Source organism: Typopeltis vanoorti, chromosome 6, assembly GCF_054136105.1.
Source record: "Typopeltis vanoorti isolate ZY-2024b chromosome 6, IOZ_Tvanoo_1.0, whole genome shotgun sequence".
NCBI classification, from domain to species: Eukaryota; Metazoa; Arthropoda; class Arachnida; order Uropygi; family Thelyphonidae; genus Typopeltis; species Typopeltis vanoorti.
Window position 1 is genome coordinate 70,960,482 of NC_143554.1, and position 7,789 is coordinate 70,968,270.

Genomic DNA, 7,789 nt, shown 5'->3' on the forward strand with positions numbered 1-7,789 from the left:
CTCTGTGCTTTGCATTAAGGGTAAGCAGGGTCAGCTAGACTTGCAACCTTGAAGGTGCAAACGTGACTGACTTGTCTGTTTGCTTACTTGGGAAATGGAGTAAAAAACCAGGTTCATATTTAAAATAACTTGGTATCTTTAACATATATTATGCCCGAGGTAAAAAACTTTCTACATCTATCTCTCATCCTGAGATTTTTATTTAATAAGGTCAAAGCACCTTAAGGAAATTTGTTTTGGTAAAATATTTATAAGCTCTGTATTACTTAAAATTTAGTATTTCTTAGCCTGGCTCCCACTGACGAGACCTCAATAAAGGTCGAAACCGGTCTGGGTAGTGGCCCCTTGCCTTTAATACATAGCATCATACATCTCCTCCAGGAGATGTGCTTTGCATTAAGGGTAAATATTAAGAATAGTGATCAGAGCTTATTCTACCTTTACCACGAGTTGCCTTGACTTGCACTACCTGCAGGGTCAGCTAAACTTGCAACACTTGCAGGCGCAAACTTGACTGACTTGTCTGTTTGCTTACTTGGGAAATGGAGTAAAAAACCAGGTTTATATTTAAAATAGCTTGGTATCTTTAACATATATTATACCCAAGGTAAAAAACTCCCTACATATATATATTTATATATATATTCATACTTTTATATACTGACTGAGAACTGAGAATGAGAACAAACAATTAAATTTATTAAATACGCAACATGTTTCATCGGAGTGAACGACTTCTTCAGGCGTGAGAGAACATAGAAAGCCAATTAAAAACACTATAAAGAAACATTGAGTCACCATAAAACTATAAATTCAACTATAAACCACAGTTAACTTTGAACTGGAGCTACAGTCCGTGTTAAAGTTTCATTGTTAGACACCTGTGCGCGTGGCTTCACGAGTGCGCCAATATCTGACAGGAGAGCTGAATGAGTCTGGTAAATTGTAGCTGAAATTACTGTTTATATGGAGAGGGTCCATGACAATTTCTTTAGACTCGACTATGCAGCGTTCTACCTCGTCGTGGGATATCTGAAGGTTTGAAGTTGTTGTCCAGTTTATCTCATTTTGGTGGCATTCATTATTTGTGTTTACTGAAAACAGGACATGGCTTGAGAGGGCACTAGCTCTGGTTCTTTTGTAAGCAATGTCTCTTCGGTGTTCTTCGAAACGTACGAGGATGGATTTTTCCGTTTGGCCATAGTATGGTTTTCTGCAGCCACATGTGATTTTGTACACACCTGGGAATTGTAGATGGTTGTGAGCTTGTTTGTATTTGCTTAAAATTGATCTTAGTTTGGGAAGAGTAGAGAAGCACGTTTTTATGTTAAAATTTCCCAAAATTCTTCTTAGTTTCTTGGAGGGCGTGCTGATGTATGGCAAGGAGATTATAACCTTTGGGGTCTTCCTGTGTTTCTACGTTGTTTCGTTGACGGCGGAATAGTTGTCTATTGATAGTTTTTGAAGAGTAGCCATTGTTTTTGAAGGTCCTTTTAAGATGTTGTAGTTCATTTTTTAATTCTTCTTCAACTGACAGTACAGATCTGGCACAATCACTAGAGTTGAGATGATACCCATCTTCTGTGCTGGATAGTCATGTGAGGACGCATGCAGGTATCTGTCTGTGTGAGTAGGTCTTCTAATATATATATATATATATATATATATATATATATATATATATATATATATATATATATATATATATATATATATATATATATATATATATATATATATATATATATATATACCAGTAAATGTCAGCTCTTTCGTTCGATGTCGCTTTGCCTGTCGCTTTTATAACTGCTCAAGTTCATCTCTTGCGAGCGTCCAATAGTCAGCCAACATGGAGGTTGGCCACTTTCCCTGGTATCGTTTCTCCATCATTGTAATTTCCGAATGAAATGTTCACCTTGCTCATCACTAACCACGCCGCAGTTGTCTGCGAAGGATTCCAAGTGAGAATGGAGCAAATGTATTTTTAAGGACATATTGCAGCCACTTTTTGATATCTGTCAGTAAGCCATCGTTTTATCCATGCCAATAGTTTATAATCCAATCCCATATTCTCCAATTTATGGAACAGCATTCCATGCTGTATTCTGTCAAAAGCCTTAGCAAAATCTAAAAGTATCATGGTATATCTATTCCCCCCCTTGTCTAAATCAGTGGTAACATGATTATAGAATGTGAACAAGTTGCTAAGACATGACCTTCTCTTAGTAAACCCATGCTGTTCATTGCAAAGTAAAGAATCTCTGTGAACCCATTTCTGAATATGAGCCCTGACCAACTTTTCCAAAATCTTCACCACCACTCTTTGGGTACTGATTGGTCAATAGTTGGATACATCGGTCTTTGCATCACCTTTGTGCAATGGAATTACCATACATTCTTTCTACTCCTGCACAACTTCCCTATTCTAAGACTCAAATTATATGGCTTGGTCAAAGGAATAGCCAGTTCAACTGAACACTCTTTTAGCACATGTGCTGATATCCTATCAGTTCCTGTTGCTGAATTCTTATTCATTTTGTGCAACTGCTCTAATACCTCCTCTTCATACACCTAAGTTTCTTCAGAACGTGTATCAATTTGCGCAATGTTGCATACACCAGGTTGATAGCTTTTATAAAAGGGGCACTCATTAGTTGAACAACATCTTCTGCATCTGTCACCCTGACACCATCTGCATTCAGAATCAGTTAAATCACAAAATACCTTTAGTCTTTCAATTCTGGAATGGAATTAACAATTTAAAACTGGTTTTCCAACGGATGCAATACATAGAATTATAACATTGCAAAACATAACGTCCATTACATGCAAGCTCTGCGTGAGAGAGATTCTTGATGAACGATGACTAAACATGATGTAAATAATGACATTGGTTTTTGTTGCTTTCGCAAGGTATACTTAGTATGTTTAAGGTTTTCTTGAATTTTCTGACAATATGTTATGATTCACACATTTCATTTTTGTTTTTTTCCAAAGTGCGGATGACCTTCATGAGTAGGCTGACCATATTTCATTCAGACAAAAACGGGACATTGGGATAGCAAAAACGAGACGGAGTTATGTAATATTCTGTATTCATGAAAAAGTAAGATGATAAAAAACTTTTATTAGGTAAACATATTGAACGTTATTCTTCAGTGGCAGAACCCATACAAAAATTTAGGTAGACTTGGAGGGGGGGGGGGGGAATGTATTTCACCACGATCATACCATGAATATTTCTCAAATGAAGTGATCTTACGCAGCAAATTTCGGTCTTTCAAGATCTTATCATAAAACTCCTCACACTCCATGACATAATTTTGTCTTACAACTAACATTGCCCTCATTATCGCATCACTTAATTTAGATTTCTCCTTTGACGACATACTGCTCATAACAGAAAATATTCTCTCAACAGATGCTGTACTTCCTGGAAGACAAAGAATAAACTGTACAATATTACAAAAGTCTTGAAAGTCTAGTCATTTTTCGCTCATTTCTGAAAAAATCTGTACTTTTGTTCCATCACTTGTACACAGCTTGTCCAGCTAAATAAATTTGAATTCTTTCTGGAGATCGCCATTAAAATTGCAGATTCGTCTTTTTGACATTGATATGACTTAAAACTTTAAAATATATCTTTATAAAAAATTTAAAAATATTTATACAAAGCCATCGGTTAGCATACAGGCAAAACTAAAACTAACGCTACAGCAGATCAGACGCCGCGTCTGAGACGCGCAAGTGTTGCCAGCATGCATTTTTTATTTTCTCTGAATAAATCACTGCAGATATCGATATTTAGTATCGAATAATGCGACTCCATGGTTATACAAATTACTTGTATTCATGATATTGATATACGATTATAGGTTATGAATAATAATTTATGATTGACCAATATTAAAGTATATTTATAGTTTTTATTAAAAACGGGACAAAATTGACATTTTTATTAAAACGACGGGACGGCCGGGAAATATGAAAAAAAATGTTACTATCCCATTTAAGACGGTACGTATGGTCGGCCTATTCACGAGTAGTATAACAGACTAATTCGGATTTGTGTTTACATTTTTTTCCCCATACAGTATCTCTTGAACTTAAACAGTAGAATTACCATTTCTTAACAATTCTTAGAGGTATCAGAAGAGTAAAAATCTCAGTTGTCACCTATGCAGAAACATGCACACCTTACTCACACTAAAAAACACATCCATGCCTTATGCCTTATATCACCACTATCAGGCACAAACAATAGGAAGAATTAATAAGCTAACAGATGGAATATTGAGAAGGTGAAGCACAAAATGAAATACCTTACTCATAAGCTAGCTCAAAATGGATATTTGTATAAGACGATGAACAAGATCTTGCAAACTCCCCACTATCAGGAACAAACAATTGGAAAAATTAATACGCTGAGTGATGGAATATAGAGAAGGTGAAGCACAAAATGAACAAAATCTTGCAAACACTCCCCCACACATCAATTAAACAAGCATACAACTTTTCAGCTTTTCCCTCATACCCAGCATGTGAAGGACAAAATTTCTAAAATACTTCGACAACATCACAGAAGATCTATTTTCATCCCATTGTGCAAGATCTCAAGAATTTAACATCACCCGAAACCAAAACATCCACCTCTTAAACAACTAGAAGTCTATAAAATAAACTGTTTATATGTATATGTTATTTGAAAGTTTTTCTCTTGGTTATACTATAAATTAAAGATACCAAGAAATTATATACTTGGTTTAATCCTTTATCCAAGTGTAAGCAAACAAAGTTTGCACCTGTAGTGTCTTCAGGACTGGGGCAACTCGTATTCAGAAGCTAATAACGACTTCACATCACTTGCCTTAGTATCACATAATGCAAAACACATCTCCTTGCAGATATGTATAATGCTATGGATTATGGAAAGGGTCACTACCCAGACCGGTTTTCCCTATTTAAATGCGGGGTTACCTCTCCAAAAACTCGTACAATCGGTCAGATCACCCAACAATGAGCGACCTGAGTGATCCTTTAACTCAACAGTGGCTCTGCTCAGTGACAGGCTCCCCTACCACCAAGCAGAACCGCTCATATTCCAGGAAAAGCATCAGCCAAGGAAGCCATAATACAGGCCACCCCCAACGGATCCAGATCCCTGGATGCTCAAAAGTTCCATAAGGCAAAAACCTTAAGGGAGCAAAAACTCTGCTCCCACAGTATCAAACCACTAACCGGTTTCCCTTTATTATGTGCGGGGTTATCTCTCCAAGAACTCGTGATCCCTCAAATCACCCAACAAATGAGTGACCTGAAGGATCTTTTAACTCAGCAACAAGATCACCCTGTCACCGAGAAGAACTCTCAGAGTTGGCTCTGCCCAGTGGCAGGCCCACCCCCACCACTGAGAAGAGGTGCTCATATCTCATCTGAGGGGGTACAGCAACAGCCGAGCCTCAGTTAAAACTTCATTGACTACAGCATAGCCATCCATTACCCTGGGCAGAAACTCTGCTTCCCTGGAATCAAATCACCAATCTTTTGACCTTTATTGAAATCTTATCAGTGGGAGCCAGACCCAGAGGTAAGGTGATACCAAAGTTGAAGTAATGCTAAAGTCATATTTTGATATACGAGTTGTGCCAAAAGGTGTCTCAGCTTATTATTATAATACTCTGGATTAGAGATCGTTAGTTGAAAGTTTTTCACTTGGTTATAGTATAAATTAAAGATACCAAGAAATTATATACCTTGTTTAATCCTTTATCTAAATGTCAGTAACATAAGTCATTTTTTATATACGAGTTGTGCCAGAAGGTGTCTCAGCTTATTATTATAATACTCTGGATTAGGGATAGTTAGTTGAAAGTTTTTCACTTGGTTATAGTATAAATTAAAGATACCAAGAAATTACATACTTTGTTTAACCACGTAACCAGCCATTATGGATCAAATATGCATCCTCATATGCTCCATATCCATAATATATTTTAATGTAATATTAATGGTATTACAATTGAATATGCACTTGGCATCCATGATAACCTTGACGTCTATAGACGTCTTGGCCGGTAGCGTCGTTAATCCTTTATTTAAATGTCAGTAACAAAGTTTGCACCTGAAGTATCTTCAGGACTGGGGCAACTCGTGGCAAAAGTGGTATGAATTCATATCACTTCCTTAGTATCCCATAATGCAAAACACCTCTCCTTGCAGACATGTATAATGTTATGCATTATGGGAAGGGTCGGGATACTTAAGGTCTGGATACATTGATAGTTAAGGTGCAAACTTGTTGCTTACACTTGGATAAAGCATTAAACCAAGTATATAATTTCTTGGTATCTTTAATTTATGTATATGTTATGTAAGACGAAGAGGACGATTCAGACGTAATGTTAGAACATGTTAAAGATATGGAAAACAAAAGAATAGAAAACACTAATTCTGACTATTCTCTCATACCAACAAATTTCATCCTGCACTATGGCAGAAAGCATTAATGCTGTACATTAACCATAATTGCTTTGTCAGAAAATTCAAGAATGCTTCAGAAATGCTAAGAAAATCTATATGAACAAGGCATCGCCTTATTTCGAGTATGGTCATTAAGAATCTCACACAAAAATCTAGATCGTACATCTTTGCTAACTGAAACTTTACTCAACTTCCAATGATTGCCTGTTGTTCTATCCCCACCTGCCATATACCGAAAACAATTCCTCCGTGGACATTCTATAAAACATTTTAGTAACTTGACTGTTTCTATGATGTCACCACTCGTCCTTCTATCTCCTAGTTTTTGTAACCCACAAATCTTCAAGCTATCCTCATATGGAACATTTCGCATATTTGAAACCATCTTGGTTTCCCGCTTCTGAATCATCTCAAGCAGCGCAGTAATCACCAAGAAAACTAAGATATGCACAGTAGTCCGATATGGAGATAGAAGAGACTTATAAAGATGAATAATGGTTTTTATTGTCCCTACTAGATAGTGTATTTTGAGTATTCAAAATATCTATTGAGCTGTTCTGCAATATGACCTATGAACTTTAGTTTTCTATCAGGCCATTACATTCAGATCCCTGACCTCATCAATTTCCAGCAATGAAATGAAATCAACAGAATAAACAGATTGAAACTTTTTCAATCCAAATTGAATAAATTTATATTTAGTCGCATTAAAAGAAAAACCGTTGATCTCTGAGCCCAATGACAGCTTATTCATATTATCCTGCAAGATCGCTACATCGCATTTATTTAATATAACTGTTCCGAACCTAGCATGATCAAGAATAAAAAATTGGATATCGCTCTTAAAATTGTCTCCAACATCATTAAGATGCAGATTAAAGAAAAATAAATTAATAACAGAACCTTTTTGCACCCTGCTGTCACTTTTCTGACCTTTCACTCTACTCCTCTATACACTACTTTCTAATGCCTGTCTGATAACTGTCTCACTTATCCATCTCACCAATTCAGTGTTCATTCCCACTTTCTTTAGCTTACTTAACAGATTTGAGTGCAGTATTCTGTCAAATGCTTTTGCAAAGTCCACCAACATCACCTTACAGGGATGAGCTTTATCTAACTCTAACGTTACTTTACTATAGAAACAAAGTAAATTTTTAAAGCAAGATCTCCTTTTACCAAATCCATGCTGAACTCTATAAAGAACCAAATTAATATAATATATTTAATTATTATTAAATATGACAGAGGGGAGTATGCGCGGTATGACAGAGAGGAGTTTAGAAGGAGGGCCATAATCGCAAATGAT